Raw genomic sequence first — 9,464 nt, 5'->3', positions numbered from 1 at the left:
TTCAGCTATAATCTGGTCCACATTATAATGGCAGTGTTTGATTAGCGATGGTATTGCTATCCTTGTCTATCATTTAACAAAGCTGATAATTTGACAAAGCTGATTTGATAACAAACCTAAAAGTATTTTATCTCTCTCTCGCTTTGCTCTGTTGCCAGATCATCTCTTAACAATGTAGAAATAATAAATATTCCATGTCAATTATGAAAATTCAGTATGAAATTATTGAAAAATATAATTACTTGCAGTAATAAAATATAATTGATGATTTTAAACGAGTATAAAAGTGAATATTACATCAATAAACCTGTGTCAGCTACTGTCATCATATTTTGACAATGTAGAATTAATATCTAATATTTCATCCCAATTATGAAAATTAATTTTTCACACTGCACAGAAAGCAGCTGTTTCCCAGTCACTACGTAGATCTGAAAGACATTGTTTGCAGACGACTCTCGTCTGACGTCAGAACAGGTTTCTTTCCGGCCTAGGCCCAAAAGAGTTCCCTTTCCAGCCGCTAACATGCAACTAAGAAAGGTGATCAAAAAACAGCTGATCAAAAAAATTGTCATTATTTGTGTTCATTATTCAATAGCTTAAACATTCATAATAATATCATCTTATTGACATTTGAAAGAATAGAAAAGTATAAACTCATCCTCCCACATAATTAAACATCATCTTTTAGGTTATTTGGACAAATCAGAATGAAAAATGAAAATACTTGGACTATTTCCTGATATTCAGATTTGCTAGAGCTATCACCTTCCACTTCTGCTTTCGGAAGTGCTTAATAAACAACTATTCTCATATTATGGCGAAAAATATCGTTTGCACCACGGGCAAAAAATAATGTTTTTCCGGCTCTCAATCTTTTCTAGTCCTCGGCCTACGGCCTCGGACTTGAAAACCGATTTCGAGCCGGAAAAATATCGTTTTCTGCTCTAGGTGCGAAATATACTAGTTTAGAGAGTCACATTTTATGCGTTAATCATATAATATGACAATCATAAAACTTATACATCAAAATTTGGAAAGAGAATCTCTCTCCGCTTCAAGGAATAAGTATATCTATGAGATTCAACTATAATGTGGTCCACGTAATAATGGCAGTGTTTGATTAGCGATGGTATTCCTATCCTTGTCTATCATTCAACAAAGCGGATCGCGCTATCTCTCTCTCGCTTTGCTCTGTTGCCAGATCATCTCTTAACAATGTAGAAATAATAAATATTCCATGTCAATTATAAAAATTCAATATGAAATTATTGAAAAATATAATTTCTTGCAGTAATAAAATATAATTAATTATTTTGAACGAGAATGAACAGTTAATATTACATCAATAAACCTGTATCAGCTACCGTCTATAGAAGGCATTGACAAGGCAGAGGATGGACAACGTTGTTCTCCTATCTTTCTCCACTGCCATTATAACAAGGACATCACTATAGCTCTATGTTTTCTCATTTTCGCACTGTTGCCAAATCGATTGTGAGCTATGAAGGACTATCATGAACTACCGAAATATATCACCTAAATTATGAAAATTTAATATATTGACACATAGAGAATATTTAACATAGATCATATCTAGAGCTTAGATTATTATGGAAAGAATCAACGACTTGAAAATCTCCCTTGTGAAAATAAGCTCCTTGATGAAAATGTTGTGAAGTGAACAACTACAAGACTCAACCTATTTGGGACTATGTGTAACCTTATCTGAATTTGGGAGAGGAATAGAACAAGATTACCTTATTTTTTCTCTCCCTATCATTTCTATGATGTACTTATTGTATGAATTGATAAAGAATAAATAATTGATATCGGATTGATTGATTGAGTACTTTATCTATATAGATTACCATATATACTTGCCTATACACTTATATAAAAAATCTGGTGTGGTGCACTCACACAACTTTTCTTGCCGTTATGAAAATTAATCAACTGACGCTAGTGTTCACGCGCATCTAAAGTCTACTAGATCTGAGCCAGCTGATGACAGGACAATAGCGCTGCAGACACACGAAGTCTGCTGTCTTTTCAAAGTGAATGATTTAATAGAATCAACAGTTGCCAACAGTTTGCAATGGAATAATCTTATTTTCTCGAATTTCGAGCTTATTTTCAATTTTAGGTGAGAATGTTGCAAAACATTAATTATAGAGATTTTCATGCTCAATCTTTTCCACTTGCAATTTTTTCGTTCAAATTGTATCTGAAGTCTGATAATTGGAAATCTAGAATCAAACTTTGCATCGATTGGGCGGTGCTCCCAAACTTTTTACAGATATGAAACTTGTGCCAGTTGATAGAGCTTATCAATGACTTTCTTAGTTATGAATTTGATCAAAATCGTTGAAGCCGTTTTCGAGAGAATCGTGAAAAACCCTGTTTTTGACAACATTCTTGCCATTTTAGCCGCCATCTTGAATTGCATTTGATCAAAATTGTTGGTGTCGGATCCTTATATTGTAAGGAGCTTTCGTTCCAAATTTCAAGTCATTCCGTTAATTGGGAGATGAGATATCGTGTACACAGACACACATACACTCATACACACACACACACACACACATACAGACCAATACCCAAAAAACCACTTTTTTGGACTCAGGGGACCTTGAAACGTATAGAAATTTAAAAATTGAAGTACCTTAATTTTTTTCGGAAAGCAATACTTTCTTTACCTATGGTAAATAGGGCAAGGAAAGTAGAAAGATAGCTTACAATACAGCAAAATTATAGATGAATTTACATAATATAGACTAAGAAAATAATTATTGAACTGTATATGATATGAAAAAAGCAAATTGGTATGACTATAGATAATATTGTAATGCATCTAGAAAATCTTTTGATTTGGACAGTATAATATAAATAAAATTGGAAATGGGACAGTTTTGGGCATGAGCCTGTTGTGCCTTTCCTCATGTTAAGTATTTCTACACAATGTGATAAATAAATAAATAAATACTTCTACATAAATTGGCGGAGCTTTGGACATATCAATGTCCATTCTTCGGAAACAATATTCAATATATCCTTCCCACTAACTCTCTAACAAAATTAGATATAAGGGGATGACTTGAATCACAGCTATCCACTATTGAAGGCGGTGGTAACAGAGAAGTGGCAACTATGCCCACCTATCTTTCCCACTGAATTTATATCAAAAATCTAACCATAGATAACTGAAAACTAAATTGATTTTCAAAATTCATCTCGATTTTCGAAATAGCTTCCAAAACAAAGCACCAAACTTAAAATTGGTGATTAATTTAATGTCACCAGAATAACTTCAGTATCTTTAGATACATTATTAAGGTGATCCGAGTTGAAAGTGAGGTCCACGTTATAATGGCAGTGGAGAAAGAAGGGTGAACAACGTTGCTGATCCTCTGTCTTGTGAATGCCTTCTATGGACGGTAGCTGATACAGGTTTATTGATGTAATATTAAGTGTTCATTCTCGTTTAAAATTATCAATTATACTTTATTAAGCGAGAAATTCCATTTTTCTATGATTTCATAATGAATTTTCATAATTGAGAAGAAATATTTTGTTGGATGAACATTAATACTACGTTTTTAAAAGACGATCTAGCAACAGAGCAAAGCAAGGAAGAGATATCGCTATCCACTTTGTTGAATGATAGACAAGGATAGCAATACCATAGCTAATCAAACACTGCCATTATAACATGGACCCAACTATAGAACAGGAACAACCACAACATGACAACACAATATGATACAGTGTCATCTCAACTTGATACACAACACTATGATTTTTGATACATTTGCTATCTGCTTTGTGGAATGATAGACAAGGATAGCAACACCAATGTTAATCAAACACTGCCATTATAACGTGGACCCCACTATAGAACAAGAACAACCACAACATGATACAGTATCAAAACAATATGATACGATATAATTTCATCTTGATACACAACACTATGATTTGATACATTCGCTATCTGCTTTGTTGAATGATGGACAAGGATAGCAACACCATTGCTAATCAAACACTGCCATTATAACGTGGACCTCACTATAGAACAAGAACAACCACAACATGACAACACAATATGATACAGTATCATCTCAACTTGATACACAGCACTATGATTTGATACATTTGCTATCTGCTTTGTTGTATGATAGACAAGGATAGCAACACCGTTGCTAATCGAACACTGCCATTATAACGTGGACCCCACTATAGAACAAGAACAACCACAACATGATACAGTATCAAAACAATATGATACAATATAATTTCATCTTGATACACAACACTATGATTTGATACATTTGCTATCTGCTTTGTTGTATGATAAACAAGGATAGCAACACCATTGCTAATCAAACACTGCCATTATAACGTGGACCTCACTATAGAACAAGAACAATCACAACATGATACAGTATCAACACAAGATGATACAGTGTCATCTCAACTTGATACACAACACTATGATTTGATACATTTGCTATCTGCTTTGTTGTATGATAGACAAGGATAGCAACACCATTGCTAATCGAACACTGCCATTATAACGTGGACCTCACTAGAACAAGAACAACCACAACATGATACAGTGTCATCACAACTTGATACACACCACTATGATTTGATACATTCGCTATCTGCTTTGTTGAATGATTGCTAATCAAACACTGCCATTATAACGTGGACCACACTATAGGACTTCGTGATGAAGTCCAGACGGTACTTATTAAGCACCTCAACTTAGATGATCAAGTGGAAGATGAATCAAGTTCAGCTAAGTTGCTAAGTTGGAACCGACTTAAGTTGGGATGGAGAGCAACTTAAGTTTAGAACAGCTGGGACTTTGGGAAGATATTATTATGGGTGACATTCACTCCATCTAGATTTCTGTTGATCAAGAACAGGTCTGGATATGCAATTTCAGATCGTCCAGTTTTCAGTAGGTCAAGTATCTATTGTTTTTGGAGAAAGGTTTCAGTATTATACATTTTATTTTTATAATATGATAAAGGAAAGAACTGGCTTATACAGGTAGGGGATAGGAAATTTACGAATGACGCATCATCACGTCTCAACTACTCAACTCATTAACTGGTTTTCTCAATTTACCGAGATGGTCATAGGCCCATATTATATCCTCATTATTTATTTCTAAATAGCTTGACAACAGTGCGGAAAAAGGATAGATCTGCTTTGTCTAATGACAGACAAGGATAGAGCTATCTGCTTTGTCTAATGACAGACAAGGATAGAGCTATCTGCTTTGCCTAATGACAGACAAGGATAGAGCTATCTGCTTTGTCTAATGACAGACAAGGATAGAGCTATCTGCTTTGTCTAATGACAGACAAGGATAGAGCTATCTGCTTTGTCTAATGACAGACAAGGATAGAGCTATCTGCTTTGTCTAATGACAGACAAGGATAGAGCTATCTGCTTTGTCTAATGACAGACAAGGATAGAGCTATCTGCTTTGTCTAATGACAGACAAGGATAGAGCTATCTGCTTTGTCTAATGACAGACAATGATAGAGCTATCTGCTTTGTCTAATGACAGACAAGGATAGAGCTATCTGCTTTGTCCAATGACAGACAAGGATATCAACACCAATGTTAATCAGGTGCTGGCTTTATAACGTGAATATCACAATAACTTTTCGCTATTATTATTCTATTTCTTCTTCATCTTCTCCTTCTCCTCCTCTTCCCCCTCCTGTTACTTCTTCTCTACCTCTTCATTCTGTTATTCTTTGTCAATAAACTCTTTCAATATAGAACAGAGCCTTAACATTGTACAATCTCTTTCTTTAATTCTTCCTCTCCTTCTTCTTCTTTTTCTTCTTCTTCTCCTTCTACTTCTTCTTCTCCTCTTTCTCCTCCTCCTCCTCCCTTCCTCCTCCTCCTCCTCCTCCTCCGCCTCCGCCTCCTCCTCCTCCTCCTCTTCTTCTTCTTCCGCCTACACCTTTTTTTTCGATAGTTGTTCTACTTTTACGCTGGTCGTTTTTCTTCGCCAGAACCATAACAGAGCTTTCGATATTAATTTTCTTTGCCTAGCTCCAAAACAAATTTTCCTTTTCCGGAATTCTTTGAGACATCTTGCTCCTCCTCATCCCACTCCTGATCCTCCCCCTCCTCTCCTTCTCCACCTCCTCCTCATTATCATCTTCTCCTTCTCCTCTCCCTCATCCACATGACAACCATCCCTCACCCATTCCACCAATAAACCTTTAAACCATGTTATAGAACGAATTGTATATATATATTTATTATATAAAACTCATGTTATTTCAATTATCCACTGCATACTGCTGTATATTACTGAAATTTGATAACCCTGATCTACTTTCAGCCTACTTCATTTTATTAATCAATTATTTGATCTTATCTACCTATATAATTATTTTACTTTTACAATATTTCCATTAATAAATAAATCCTTAGTTTAAATAACGAAATTAAAGTTTTGGTAGAGAGTTAGTGGGGAGGATATTTTTAATATTCTTCCCAAAGAATGGACATTGATATGTCCAAAGCTCCGCCAATTTATGTAGATGCAAACAATATGATTATTATCTATAGTTATTATTTTTATTACAAATTGCTTTTTCATATCATATACAGTTCAATAGTTATTTTCTTAGTCTATATTATGTAAATTCATCTATAACTTTGCTGTATTGTAAGCTATTGTATATAAGTGTATAAGACAGTATATATTGTAATCTACATAAATAAAGTACTCAATCAATCAATCAATCAATCCACTTATCCCTCTCCATGATCTTTCTCCTACATATACTCCAACTTTTCCTTTTCTTATTCTAAGGAGGTGTAAATTTTTTCTTCCAAGTCATTTTAGAACTCCTTCTTTCCCATACTACTTAGTCTCTAATTTTTCACTTCGTCTTCCTCTACTCATTTATCTCATCTCCCATCTCTTTATCATTCAATTTTTCTCCTCTTTACAAATCAATTCGAAGATAATGGAAAAATTATATTCACTAACGACATCCGAAATAGAATTGATCATCTATACTATAATAAACGAAAGAACTGGCTTATTCATATAGTGGACTAGCCGTCAGGCTCGCTTCGCTCGCCATATCCGTCTAGCCAGGGGGCTCCGCCCCCTGGACCCCCGACAGGATCGTCCAAGGATGAGATCAGCAGGCTCGCTTCGCTCGCCTGCATTTTTCATTATTTTTTGACCATTTTTTTCATATGTTAGGACGATCCAGTCGGGGATCCAGACTAAACGTCTGGCTAAACGGATATGGCGAGCGAAGCGAGCCTGACTGCTAGCAATATAATATTCCCAGGATTGAAGTAGCAGTGCCCAATCATTTTTTCCGCGATAAATGCATTTAAATCTTCAACTTGATGCCAACCTAACAAAGTCAACTCAACTTAATGCCAACCTGACAAAATTATTAATTTATTTGCCAGTTAATAACTGTTTCGAAGAGGTACTCTTAGATTATAGTTCTATAGTAACATATGATATGAAAATTTCAATTATAATCAAGAGATTGGGAGAAGAAGAATATACATGCTAAAAGACGAACTTTAAACCCTTAAAAACAACCCTTAGAGTTAAAATATTGCCAAAAGATTTCTTAGTGCGCCTCTAAAGGGCCAACTTAACATACCTACCAAATTTTAACGTTTTTGGTCCGGTAGATTTTTAGTTATGCGAGTGAGTGAGTGAGTGAGTGAGTGAGTCAGTCAGTCAGTCAGTGAGTGAGTGCCATTTCGCTTTTATATATATAGATTAAAAATTCACGAATGACTCATCATCACGTCTCAACTACTCAACTCATTAACTTGAAGTTTCGCAAATAGATTCTTACTTAACCGAGGATGGTTAAAGGCCTATTTTGAATTCTTCAAAATACTATTATATCAAGTTTTCAGTTTGCCTAGTTTTAAAATGGACCCATACGGAGCATGGCCTATGATTTCATAGGCCTATCAATATCAGATATATATTAGACTAGCCGTCAGGCTCGCTTCGCTCGCCATATCCTTCTGGCCAGGACCCCCGACTAGATCGTCCGTAAATAAGATCAGCGGGCTCGCTTCGCTCGCCTGTATTTTTCATTTGAGCATGCTTCATTCCATCAGGAAGTCAAAGTAATGAGAAAACGCAGAAAATCTGAAAAAACAGCTGATTTTGGGCGTATCTTTGGTGTTATTTCAAATTCCTTCTAACACAACATTATGACACCCCAGCTGAGCTTCTGTAGTAAATTTGAACATTTTCTGTTCATTTATTCTCGATAAAGCTGAGAAAACGCTAAAAAACTCTAAGTTTGGGCGTATCTTTGGAAATTTTTCCAAATCCGTTCTTAGTGCGCCTCTAAAGGGCCAACTGAACATACCTACCAAATTTGAACGTTTTTGGTCCGGTAGATTTTTAGTTCTGCGAGTGAGTCAGTCAGTCAGTCAGTCAGTCAGTCAGTGAGTGAGTGCCATTTCGCTTTTATATATAAAGATATAATGAGATGACTTGAATCACAGCTATCCACTATAGAAGGCAGGGTTGGAGAAATGTGACAACAATGTCGTCCAATCATTCCTACTGACTTCAAGATGTCTGAAACACTTCCACTACAAACATCATTCAGCCAATTGATATTTTTTCCAACTTTCAAGGACCGTGTTCCCAATACTGGCCTACTATTGGTTGAAAAATAATCCCTTCCACAAAATGGCGTCGATGAGATGTCAATGATCAATGAGAAGGAGTTTGGAAAGGGCGTGGGGAGAATGAATGGAAGGCAGCCATTGCTGGCTTGTGATTGGCTCAAGCTGTTTGACGTAGTTGAGGCATCCACCAATAGAATACAAGATTGAGTGACGAAGAGGAATAACAACAACCGAAAGGAGGAGACGTAGAAGAGAAAGAAGAGGGAGAAGAAGAAAAAGAAGAAGAAGAAGAAGAAGAAGGGAGAAGAAGAAGGAAAAGGAAAAGAAGAAGAAGAGAAGAAGAAGAAGAAGAAGAAGAAGAAGAAAAACTGTCACAATAAAGTTGTTTGTCTTGTGACTTACTATGACTTTTGAAATGTAGTCAGTATTTGATAGGGTGTGTTATGTCAAGCCCTCAAAAGTTTTTCGGCCTCATATTATTTTCGGTAGAACTTTAAGAAAAGTTTCTAAGGACGGATGAGAAGTGCAACTGAGAATGAACAGAGATGACAAGATATGAGAAAATATGGGAGACAACAGATGAGTAATGAAGAAGGAGAGTAAGTGAGAAGCGTAACAAAGAGAGAATATGAATTAGAGGTAGTAACAATATTTGACATTATTTTTACAAGAGTAATGAATGAAATATCTATTGATTTCTCATAATAATATAAAATGAATGAATTATATTATAATCATACTGTATTCATATAGTTTGTAATAGTAATAACAAATAAATATAATTT

This window comes from Nilaparvata lugens, chromosome 14 (assembly GCF_014356525.2).
Source record: "Nilaparvata lugens isolate BPH chromosome 14, ASM1435652v1, whole genome shotgun sequence".
In the NCBI taxonomy this organism is placed as follows: domain Eukaryota; kingdom Metazoa; phylum Arthropoda; class Insecta; order Hemiptera; family Delphacidae; genus Nilaparvata; species Nilaparvata lugens.
The sequence above is the reverse complement of the archived record's forward strand: the minus strand, read 5'-3'. Positions refer to the sequence as shown.